Source organism: Achroia grisella, unplaced genomic scaffold (genome assembly GCF_030625045.1).
Source record: "Achroia grisella isolate CSIRO2021 unplaced genomic scaffold, CSIRO_AGI_Agris_v1 utg1110, whole genome shotgun sequence".
Taxonomy (NCBI): domain Eukaryota; kingdom Metazoa; phylum Arthropoda; class Insecta; order Lepidoptera; family Pyralidae; genus Achroia; species Achroia grisella.
The window spans coordinates 346,163-360,096 of record NW_026712580.1 but is presented as its reverse complement, the minus strand read 5'-3'; positions in this window follow the sequence as shown (position 1 = coordinate 360,096).

Sequence of the window (13,934 nt, the reverse complement as noted above, 5' to 3'; positions counted from 1 at the left end):
AAGAGTATTATTTATATTACTAAAATCCTTATTATTTCTTTTCACTTTGAAAATAAGTGATGTGTCATCAGCAAACAATACAATGTCAAGTATATTTTGAAACTGGTATGGTAAGTCGTTTATGTAAACAAGAAAAAGAAATGGGCCGAGGACAGAACCCTGGGGTACACCCATTTTTATATACGACCCCTTAGATTTGCTTCCTTTAATGTCTACTACTTGAATTCTATCGCACAGATATGATCCAATGAGTTCTAAGGACTTTTCTCTAATTCCGTAATGTTCTAGTTTAATCAATAAAGTCCTATGGTCGACGCAATCAAACGCTTTTGAGAGATCACAGAAGACACCAATGGCATCCTGTGAATCTTCCCAGGCACCAAAAATACTTTGTACTAAGTTAATGCTTGCATCAGTGGTAGACCGTCCTCTCGTAAATCCAAATTGCTGTTTATGAAGTAAATCATGTGTATTAAAATGAGCTAACATTTGTGTAAGTAATATCTTTTCAAAAATCTTACTAAATACTGGCAAAATTGAAATAGGTCTAAAATTTGATATATTGTCTTTGTCACCAGATTTAAATAGCGGTATTATTTTACTCACTTTCATTAGATCTGGAAAGATACCTTGATCAATGCTCATATTAAATATTTCAGTTAAATGTGAAGCAACTTCGTTTATTACTGTTTTTATTACTCTAACTGACATACCCCAGATATCCTCAGTGCCCTTTAGATTGAGAGCGTTGAATGTTTTTATTATACAGGAGCAGCTGATATGGTGAAAATGAAAGTCATAAACGCATGGACTTACAGTATTTTTTAATAATGTTTCTGCTAGACTAGGTGACGAGTTTAACCTTTCCGTAGCTTTGAGAGGTATTGTGGAAAAGAAATTATCAAAAGTTTGAGCAACAAGTTCATTTTTATCAATAACGACGCCATTTTCTGCTTTTACCTCATATTCTAACTGTCGCGACTTAGTGTTACCAGTTTCCGTATTTATTATATTCCACGTAGCTTTTATTTTATTTTTAGAAGACTTTATTTTATTTTTTAAATGAAGTGCCTTTGCAGCCTTACATACTTTCTTGAATATCTTTGAATAGTTTTTAACATATTCGTCGAATATAGGATCACGCAAATAGGACCTAATATCATATAGTTGATACATATTTTTCCTACTTATATAAATACCTAACGTTGACCATTCAGCATACTTAGAATTATGGACTTTAAATTTCTTTACTGTAAAATTTTTATCAAAATGCGTTTTTATTATATTGAAAAAACGACTATATGATATATTTGGATCAATATTGTCAAATTTTAAAAACTGTAAACTTTCATTTAATTTGATTTTAAATTTCTGTAAATTAAATGCTGTTGTTGGTCTGTAGAACTTATATATAATCTCGTTTTTTTCATTACTTGCGAATGTTGCTATTTGTCCGCAATGGTCTGACGGCAATGTATTTATTATAGATTTATTTAAAATACTAAAATTACAATATATATTATCAATACAGGTTGCTATAGTGGACGTAATCCTTGTAGGTTCAAAGAAAATATGATCAAGATCAAAACTTTTAAAAAGGTTTCTAATTTTATTACTTATAGGACTATCAACAAGAAGATCTATATTGAAATCCCCACATACCAAAATAGTTACTTTTGAATGCTAACTTCAGTACATCTTCCATGGTAGACTCAAATTTTTCATAGTCTGAGTTAGGAGGCCTATACACACATATAATTATGTGTTTCTCAAGTTCTGCACATGATAATTCTATAATGCATTCATTTGAAAGTGCTACAATATCTTTACGTTCTTTCCCTTTAATGTTATTTTTTAATAAAATAATTGAACCACCTCTAATTGAATTTTGCCGAGTAAATGTACTCAATATTTCATAATTTGGTAACTGAAATACCATATTGGACTGTTTTAACCAATGTTCTGAGAGGCATACAATGTCAATATTAAATTTACTTATAAATAATTCTATCTCTAATTCTTTGCCAAGAAAGCCTTGAATATTTTGATGTACTAAATTTAGTTGTGATGGCTTTCTGTTTGTCTGTAACTTAAGTTTAAAGATTCATGCACAGAAACATTAGTAAAACTACTAAAAACGGTGCAGTCAGGATAAGTACCCGTTATACTACTTATAACAGGATTATGTATATTATAAGCTAACAAAGTAGCTATATGTCTTTTATCAAAATGTGACAAATAAAAAGTATTTTTAGTCAATGTCAATTTTTTTACAAATTTATTTGTATCAATACAATGAATGTTGTCATTATAACAGCTCATGTTATATATATGAGTGTTAAGTTTAAAGATATAATTATTTCTATTCTTAGATAATGATTTTGAGTATGGAAATGTACATATTACAAATTTTTTAATTTTCATATTTAAGACAGATTTAAATAAGTTCATCAAATCATTTTGAGTGATACCTAAACTATTTCCAATGAATAACACAATAGTTGTGTATTCAGTATAACTATTTTGATTTTTTAACATTTTCTCAACTATATAATTAAATGGGGCATTCGGCATACAATTGTTTTGGATATGTTCGCTCAAACAGTTATTCATGAGTGATCCTAGATTTATTCCTATACTATCTGAATATATTACAGTGTTATTCTTACATGTGTGGTGACTACTAACAACATTGGGTAGTATATTTGTTTGTTCCGGAGTGACAATGGATGTTGATGTATGTGATGTGTAATTGCCCGACAAAGTGTTGCAGTCTGCATGTTGCTGTGACAGTTGTTCTGATGTTCCACATTCACTTTTTGAGTTAAATGCAAGCAATTCCTTCATCACAACATTATGTTTTGATATTTGAAACTGAGCATGTGAGTACTTGTCAGTAATAGCATCCAATGATGTTTCCAGTTCTTTTATATGCAATAATAACCTTGTAGTATTTGTATCAAACTGTAATTTATGGGTCCAGAACTGATTTTCATAATATTCTAATTGTTTTTCAAAATTAAATTCTTTTTCTTTTACTAATTTTGATAAGGCAGTTTGATTAATTTTGAAAGATTTTCTTAATCTTTTAATTTGTCTACTTATTTTTCTATAGTTCTTACTATTGTAATTAGTTAGAGGATACTTTACTCGCTTCTGTTGTACAAAAGGCTTCTGTGTGTCGGAGATAGAGTGGACAGGGTCAGGCTCATCACATACACTTTGCTCGATCAACTCGGCATATAATGTCATAGTCTTTTCAGCTTCTTGGTCTCCCATTTTTGTAAAATGTGTTAATTTTATTATATGCTTCGGACAATTCATATTCTAATTCATGGATGCGTTTGAGTGCACAGTCATGAGCATTCCGGCACTGGTCAAAGGAGTCGACAAGAAACTGCAGTTGATCCCGTTCTTTTTGTAAATTTTGAAATTTACAGTCTAATTCAGCCAAGTTTTCTTCAATATAGTATTTTTATGTACTATATTTGATATTTCTACCTCTCCCTCATCCCGTTCCTGAATTAATTTGTCACATAGTTCCTTCTTGTCTTTTAACTCCTGTAAAGCCTTCTTCAATTTCACATCCAAGTCCTTACTGCGAGTGACCATTTTTACTGGAAACATAGTAAGGATAAAACAGATGAGTATTGAAAATATACAATTTAGTAAGGCTGATTAGGGAGTTAAAATATAAAGATTACCTGACAATTTAATAATTTATAAAGAAATTTTGTAGTTGTATACTATTTTATATTTATGTATTAATTATTAATTAAGAAAATATACTAGAAATTGTCAGGGACTACAGTAAAGACAAAATAAACGAATCGTTAGTACTATTATGTAGGTAGTTCGGAGTGTATTTTGTATGTCATCAATTTTTGTTAAATATTTACTTCTAATATTAGTTTAGGAACACAAGGAGTAAAAAAAAAAGTTAAATCTAGATAGTTATTTTCCTATAAATAAAACAAAATTCAAGGAATTTGTATATAACAAATGATCTATAGCATGTGATGAGTTGATGACAATCTAATTATTTAGATTAGCAAGAAAGTATTTAAGTATTAAGAGGTAATTTATTGATTAAATAGATTACTCAATCAAAGGTAAACATATAAATAAAAACAATACTTCCCCGGTTTATCCAAAGTTTTTCAAATTTTGCTGCCGTTTCACAAATTAAAACTTGATGAAGTCTTTAACAAACACTGGTACTTATTAATTATCACTAATTACATTAAATTTTATTAAAATACACGATTATTTATTAGTAAAATTAAATTAAAATATAAATAATGTATCAGCTGTTAGTTGTGACAACCGGCCGTGGTGTTGCCCGAACAAAAAAATCACTCTATCTATTAAAAAAACCGCTTCAAAATCCGTTGCGTAGTTTTAAAGATTTAAGCATACATAGGGACGGATAGACAGCGACAGCGACTTTGTTTTATACTATGTAATGATACATGTATTATATATATACAAACCGTCCTCTTGAATCACTCTATCTATTAAAAAAACCGCTTCAAAATCCGTTGCGTAGTTTTAAAGATTTAAGCATACATAGGGACAGACAGCGACAGAGACTTGGTTTTATACTATGTAATGACTAGCTACTCGCCTCGGCTTCGCACGGGTGTACATGTATTATACATATAAACCTTCCTCTAGAATCACTCTATCTATTAAAAAAATTGCTTCAAAATCGTTGCGTAGCTTTCAAGATTTAATTTAATTTAACAGCGACTTTGTTTTATACTGTGTAATAATAATTATGTTGTTCAAAGTATATACATATTAACAAGGATTAGGCATGCGACAATCAACATAGAAACCGCTACGCACTTCTTTGCGAAATCAGACAGTATTGTCATCTCCACACGCTGGAACCTAAGTGATCATTCTACTTAACTATTTTGTGTAAACATAGTAAATGTAAATTGGACTCCATTCTCCGCAATTAGCCTCTCATTCGGGCCGTTGTGCGTGTAGAGCCAGACTACTAACGTAGCCAGCCAAGCTCCTCCCAGAAGCGCAGAAGATTCCTGGTGTCTTCACAGGCTTCACGGAGCGACCTCACCGTTCCGAGGATTTGTGTTCGTTGTGTGGCCACTGCAAGCACTCCAGGATTACGTGAGCAGCCGTTTCTTCAGCTTCAAAGCAGCCCCGACAAAGGGGACTGTCTGTAGCATCTATTGTGTACAGATGTTTGTTCAAACATAGATATGCACATAAAAAAATCGCGACTCCTTGACTTTTTAACAACTGTTTGACGAAAGTTTGTAATTCGTTTTATGGAAATTGTCTTAGGTTTTACAACAAACTGCCAGAGTCTGTCCAGAAAAAAATATTTAAATGTCACTTTCTTTATAAAGAAACTTATTATAAATGATAATAATATTTGTGTAGCGAAACTAACTTAAAATTCGTGTTTTTATTTTCTACTAGGATGGCGGTAAACAAGCATACGGCCCATCTGATGGTAAATGGTTACCGCAGTCCATAGCACACCTGAAACACCAGCAGTATCACGAGCGCGTTGCCGACCCTTAAACAACCTTAATATACCCTTCTTGAAAAACCGCATGCTGTCGTCTTGTGGGAAAACCTCGACAGGAAGTTCATTCCACAATCTAAGTGTACGCGGGAGGAAGCTCCTCTGAAACCGCACTGTACGAGACCACTTAGGTTCCAGCGTGTGGGGATGAATTCCCTGTCGATGGCGAGCGGTGCGATGGTAAAAGGTAGCCGTAGGCATCATGTCGAACAATTCCTCAGAACACAGTTGTATAATCAATAGAACACACAAAGCGAAGCGAAGTCTCGCCTCAAACTAAGTGGCTCGATACCGCCAGAGAGATTGGGATCATCGACAATATTTCAAACACTCACCAAAATACAACCATGAAGACACAAGGTCGTTTTATTTAAATTCCACTCTACCACTCTCCCATCATCATCTCAGCCCGGAAGACGTCCACTGCTGAACAAAGGCTCTCCCAAAGATCTCCATGACGATCGGTCCTGCGCTGCTCGCATCCATTGGATGCATTGGCCTTCCAGCGATCTTGACCAGATCGTCGGTCCATCTTGCTGGAGGCCTTCCCACGCTGCTAAGGCAAACTAAAGACAGCTTTAACAACAGGGAGATAACGTATACTGCAACAAAGCTATGATAAACAGCAAGTAGATGTTACAAGAGAGTTACATCTCATCCATAGCCATTACTGTCTCATACACTATCCCATTATTCAAAGGGGATTAATCAAATGTGATTTATTCCCTTAATGTAGAGTCGCCAACCGTCCTGCTTTCCCAGGACATGTCCTAGTTTTTGAAGTGTCCTGGAAAGTCCTGAATAGTTATTTGTCAGCGTCCTGGGTTTTTAAAATATGCGCGCCTCTTAATTACTGATTTTCAACAGTATAATTTTATCTAATTCTTTTTATTAAAAACCTGATTATATTAATTACTTGAATGTTACTACACATTAATATAACTATTGCAATACTATTACTGCGTTCTGTTTTTAAACTGGATAGTCCTAGTTTTTTAAACTTTCAATTCTGGTTTTTTAAATTTGGACTTGGCAACCCTATCTTAATGACCCTATTCAAATCCCCATAAATGCATTGTTGTACATAACCTACTATCAATATTATAATGATGGGTTTGGTGGTCTAACAGTTGAGCACACCGCCTTACTTGGTCGCGGGTTCAATTCCTCGCAACATCACGAACATTTGTATTCATGAGTATGATTGTTTGTATCGGTCTGAGTGTTTCTATGTATAGAATAGAATAGAATAGAATAGAAAATCATTTATTCAAATAAACTTACATTGAAGCACTTAATATGTATGTATTTACAAAAAATAATATATGTATATGTATCAGTTATCTAGTACCCATAACACAAGCTTTAGCTAGCTTGAATCTAGATGGCGCTGTGTGAATTTCCTAAGATTATTAATATATATATATAAATATATATTTGTATCAGTTATCTAGTACCCATAACACAAGCTTTAGCTAGCTTAACTTGAATCTAGATGGCGCTGTGTGAATTGTCCTGAAGAAAAGAAAAATTCTCGTGATTAAACGACCTTAGTGGTTTAGCGGTGACGCATACAGCTTTAGTTGCTTGGTCGCGGATTCGTCTCACGGTACAAAGATTTATAATCATGAGTGTGTATCTTTTTATAATTATAACTGTATTATTGTTGGCAATAACTACAATTATTATTATACTAGCTATTATACATAAACAGGTTACATTTTTCAAATTCAAATTCAAAATATCTTTATTCATGTAGATCTATTACAGACTCTTATAATATGTCAAATCTACCGTCAGTTCGGAATGATATCGAGATGAGAAGAACTGACAAGAAACTCAGCTCGTATTCTTTTCAAATAAATGTTGTACATGTTTACAATAATACACAGTCATTTAATTTAAAGTCTAGTAGATTTAGTTCGTCAATTACAATATTATAAGTCAATAATAATCATTAAGATAAATTTAAATTTGATTTTGTTTGTAAATAATTTTTGATTTCATTTGATTTGATTTGATCACTAATGTTGGTAAGACTTATGGTGCAATATCGATGGTCCATTTCATTGACATCAATAAATGATATACTGGCATGCGCCAATGTATGTCGACCATTGGGTTGGAAGGGCAGACAAATTTGCATATTGAGATCGAATACAGAACGTGTCTATCTGAAATTGCGATGAGAATATCTGTATGTACGTACACATAGACATTACTCCTACTGTACGGAACTATTTAATAGGAAACTAAAATATACTTTTTGTACTCAAATAGATGGAAAGAGAGGAAGGGGAAGACCAAGACACAGCTATATCAAGCAAGTTTATATTTGACAGCATCGGTGGTCTCGGTGGTATAATATGTATTTATTTACAAAAAAAAATGTATCTATGTATTTATATCAGCTGTCTAGCACCCATAACACAAGCTCTGTTAGCTTGGGACTAGATGGCGCTGTGTGAATTGTCCTGAAATATTATTATTATTATTAAAGTTACAGAAAAAGTTGGAGTCGTGTCGTATCAACAGCTAAAAGGACTGATGGAAGATCGTGGAAGGTGGCGGGAGCTCCACCGACAAGAGACAATCTTAAATTATGAATGAATGAATGAGTCAAATGTTTAATGTATTAAATAACATCCCGCGTGATTGAATACAGCCAATTATTCTGTACTAACGCAAGTTGGTAACTAACAAAAGTCGATGTGGGATGTTAACATAATTATGCGAAGTACAAGTTTTAATTAAATCGAAGTAGTTTCCGCTATGCATTAATCACAAATTTAGCTCTTCCGGCCCTGACTCCGCGACATCACACTGATGTTCGATATCACATTACAATCTTCTATTAGTGGGAAAGGGAATTGTTATTAATGTACACAACGGCGGATCAGGGGGGGTCATGGGGGTCATGACCCCCCTGAGCCCAGAACTTAGGTGGACCACTAATTGAACATAATGATTTTATTTATATATTTTGTCACCATACAGATTTTATGTAACTACATACCTTCAATATTTAATTAATTATATTTGAATAGTGCTTCTCTGGATATCTTCAATATTAAATTCTTAAATATTGTCAATGTCACGATCCTTAAATTCATATACATCTACTTGATATTTTTATATTATTGACTTATATATTGTTACTCCATTACATAGTATAAAACAAAGTCGCCGTCACTGTCTGTCCGTCCCGATGTATACCTACTTGTCTTTAAAACTACGCAACGGATTTTGAAATGGTTGTTTTAATAGATAGAATAGAATAGAATAGAATAGAAAATCATTTATTCAAATAAACTTAATTTAAGCACTTTTAAATAGTCATAACAATTTGTTTTTTATCTACCACTCGTTCGGAAAGCTGTCTCATCACAAGATGAACGAGCAAGAAACTTGTGTGTTGCTCTTTTAAATAATCCTTGTAAGTTTACATTTACAAGTCGAAACGTATAGAGTGATTCAAGAGGAAGACTTACGTATATAATACATGTACACGCGGACGAAACGAGTAGCTAGACAATGATAAATAGTATAAAAAGTCGTTTCAACTGTCTGTCCGCTTAGACCTTTCAAACTACGCAATTTTAATTTTAATGCAGTTTTTAGCAATAGATAGAGTAATTCTAGAGGAACGTTTTTTCATTTATATTCAACTAACTACATGTACACCCGAGTAGTGAATGTATTATATATTTATACACCCGTGTGAAGCCGGAGCGAGTAGCTAGTTCAATATAAATGAAAAGCAAATTAATTTATTGCTATGTAACATGCAGTGATATACGATTCTGTGACATAACCTTCTAATAATTCTGAGTCGGTGCTCCAAACATTTGTCATAATAATTCAGTCGGATACACTGAATTAATTCGACGCTGTCCAAATATCATTCCCACTGTTTTACCAGTGAAATTTCACTGAAATACTTCCATACTCTAATCTTCGTTACGTAGTATAAAACAAAGTCGCTGTCGCTGTCTGTCCGTCCCTATGTATGCTTAAATCTTTAAAAGTACGCAACGGATTTCGAAGCGGTTTTAATGGATAGAGTGATTCTAGATGAAGGTTTATGTATTAATTTATCCCCTTAGGGGTGGAATTTATTCAAAATTCTTTCTTAGGGGATGCCTACGTCATAGTAGATTTATGCATGCATAGTCTCAGCTCGATCGGTTTAAAATTGACAAAGTTTGAATCAAACTTTCATCCCCTATTTTATCCCTTTGGGGGTAGAATTAATCAAAATCCTTTCTAAGCGAATGCCTACGTCATAACATCTACAAATTTCAGCCCGATCCGTCCAGTAGTTTGGGCTGTGCGTTGATAGATCACTACGTCAGTCACCTTTGAGTTATATATATTTAGATACATTACACCCGGGCGAAGCCGGGGCACCTTGTCTGTTTTAGAAGGAATAGTTTACAATCCATTTTAAAGATATCAATCAGTTTTTAGACAGCCTCCGTGATATAGCGATTCAGCACACCGCCTCACTTCCTATAGTGATGGATTCGATTCCTTGCACAATAAAAACATTTGTATTCATTAATATGATGATTGTATCGGTCTGGGTATTTCTTATGTATATTATGAATGTATTTCTGAAATAAAATGTATTATCTGTATTTGTATCAGTTGCCTAGTAACGATAATACAAACTGTTGTGGTGGGGTTCTTTTTTGTTGAGATGATATGTTTTCTAATAAATAATGTATATGTTTGCAGCAGAATAATTCTATTATCCCTTTTTATAATATATTTACAATAATGTCAATCAGTATTTGACAACAACTATTATAAAATCGTAATCGGTGAGGAGGCCGTATATTCTCGTAACACAAACTCTGTTTTGTTTAAGACTAGATGGCGCTGTGTGAATTGTCCTAAGTTAATATTATTATTATTAATGTAATCGACGCGTTCTGTGCCTCAAAAAAAAAAATTAAAATCGTATTTGTCTATGTGATTGTCTCTGCGAGCGATGTCATAGTCGTTTTTAAACTTATCATTGGCGCAACGGACGCCACGACCTAGTTTGCACCTAGTTACGATCGACATCACACGTAATATCTGTAATTAACCTTTATAAAATTATTGTGTCAAAAATAAAATCCAATTGTAAAAGTTTTTGTAGAAAATATCTAACTTAAAATTCATAGCTCTGACAATGTTATCTGATTGAACAGAGATCAAGTGCGTACCGGTTTGTATGTTGATTGTCGCATGCCTAATCCTTGTTGTTAATTAAATATAATTAAATCAATATTTATTTAAAAGAGCAACACACAAGTTTCTTGCTTATTCTTCTTGTGATGAATCTGCATTCCGAATAAGCGGTAGAATAAAATACTTGACTATTCAAAAGTGTTTATATTAAGTTTATTTGAATAACGATTATTTCTATTTCTTCGTTTTTTGCCGTCACCGTGACTTACAATATTCTATACCATACAATTAAGTTATCGGAAGATAATGAGTAGAATTAAGAATATTCTAATTAGAGGAAGAAAATGTGCAGGATTAAAACATTCTATTTTTGCAAAGTCGGTAAAGAGGCGATACTAATCTATGGAGCCGTTTCTTCTTGACGTCATTAAAGTTGAAATAGTTCCTATAAGAGGCTTACGTTCATTCACGGCTCGCTATCGCTGAGCCGTTGTTAGACTCAAGTACTTCGGATCAGATCTCGACGTCTCCCCTTGATGCACACACCAAATTATTCACGAGCGCCGACAAATCGTCTAAGAGGTTTTCATGTGTTTAATTATAAACTTTAGGTAGATTTAAAACAAAACTAGCACTAAAATTACAATGGTTTCAGTGTTTGTTAAAGCTAAACATTATATTTGACGACCTCGGTGGTCTAGCGATCTAGCACGCCGCTTTATGACCGATGGTCGCGGGTTCGGTTCCTCGCACGGCACAAACATTTGTATTCATTAGTATGTTTGTTTATTAAAATTTTAATATAATTATTAAAAATCAACCCAGGTTGATATTATGTATGTATTTACAGAAGGATTTTTCAAATTCAAAATATCTTTACTCATGTAGGTCTATTACAGACTCTTATGATATGTCAAATCTACCGTCAGTTCGGAATGATTTCGAGATGAAAAGAACTGACAAGAAACTCAGCTCCTTTTCAAATACATTTTGTATATGTAGATGTAGATAATAATACAGATTCATTTTTAAATTCAAATTTGCGAGAATAGAGTGACTAATTGCTAACATAATGCTTGGAGCGTGCTAGGAATCCAACTCCCAACTATCGGTGCTAGACTACCGAGGTGGTCAATAAAAAAGAAAGAAACGTTTATGTTAGGGACTAGGAAAATACAAGAAATTCCGGTGAAGTTGTAAAGGCCATGTAAGGCCAACAGCATTAGTATAGACCGATATAATTGCAATGAAGCATATGTGCCACGCATACTTTCATCATCAGAAGATTCGAAGATCCTATTTCATCAGGAATAACTTATAAACAATAACTAACAAATTGTAAAATGTTACAAATTATTTTATATTTATGAAAATATTGCTGAATATGGTAGACTTGAAAAAAGAAATACATCTATTTCAAATACGTGCAAATAGAAATAGAAATAATATTTATTCAAATAAACTTAATATAAGCACTTTTTAATAGTCAAGTTTTTTTATTCTACCGCTCATTCGGAATGCAGATTCATTACAAGAAGAATGAGCAAGAAACTTGTGTGTTGCTCTATTACATAACTATTGATTTAATTATATTTAATTAACAATAAGGATTAGGCATGCGACAATCAACATAGTAACCGCTACGCACTTAATCTCTGTTCAATCAGATAACATTGTCAGCGCTATGAATTTTAAATTAGATATTTTCTACAAAAACATTATTATAATTTATAAATTCTTCAATTTTATAATAAGATTTATTACAAAGAAAATATGTTATAACACATTTGAATTTTTTCTGTCAAATTTAGTACAGACTCTGGCAATTTGTTGTAAAACCTTACGCAATTTCCATAAAACGAATTACTAACTTTCGTCAAACGGCACTTAGTGGAGAAATGGGGGGTAGCGGGATAATGTAAGTGGACTGTATGGAATGAAATAAAGGGGGCGCACAGTACGTACCTGCGACTGGAGAGCGGGTGTATTCTTGCACAGCTGCTGCACTCGATGAATACTAAGTTTAACACAGGCACGCTCACAAAGTTACTTATTTTTAATGTCAATATATTATATTAATTAATTTAAAGCGGAGCGGTTGGGACGAGATGTCACCATTCACGTTAGTAGACGAGGTCGTCGGGCGACCTCAGTTGACATACTGTGCGCGGGAAAGGGATTAGGATATGGGGAATAATACCATACCACTTGATATGTTTATAAATGGAGCGAAAATCCTCCCCCGCCTTGAGAAACTAAGGGTTTCTCAAAGAAAATACAAAGAAGAGCAATATATAAAGCGGATGTACATTATAGTATATATTCCTAACACACTTATAATTAGTTATAGAGCGTAATATAATAAGAAAAACTTAATAGAATACACCTAACGGTAAATAATAATTAAATGCGGTTTATAAGAAAAATAGAGTTTATTGAGAAGGTAAAGGGCTTAATTTAACGATTGGTCGCTTGAGCAAACCATTTTGAGTTTTAACAGATGCTACGCGAGCAATACCATCTGAGCCTGGATATATTTTGACAATAATACCCATTGGCCACCGCAGTGGTGAGACGTTATCATCATGTATAAGCACTACAGTACCAACCTAAAAATTGTCTGTATTATAAAACCACATTTGGTGAATTAAAGAACTAAGAAGAATGGCACCTGTGTGACAGTTAACGCGGTGAAAATGATCTATTATTAAGTAAGTAATATGGTCGCGCTTAGGCAATAAAACGGGATGTTTTGCCTCGAAAGGTAAGTTAGCATTTAATAATCTACCTATCCTAATTATGCCATCGTCATCAATAAAAAGTCTAATTTACGCAGAGTTCCAGTAGGTAAATTACCCTCTTTAAGATCACTAATAACATGAGAAAAATGAGCGACCTGAATTGCTGTAAGTATATATTTTTCAGCGATATTTAAGTGAGCGGTTTCAATATATTTAGAGCGGGGCAATACGCGTATAAATCGCAGTATATAAATAGTAATTCGTAATAATTTGTTCCAGGATGAAACTTTAGATGCAAGATCACAAAGCGGTGAGACTACAGTATTGGAAGCAGCTGTAACGAACGTCTTAGTATTATATTCAGGTAAGTTTTCATATTTTTCAGGTGTAAATGACTCTACCGGCCAAGAGCAGACGGGGCTACTCAGCCACGCGGGACCGTTCCACCA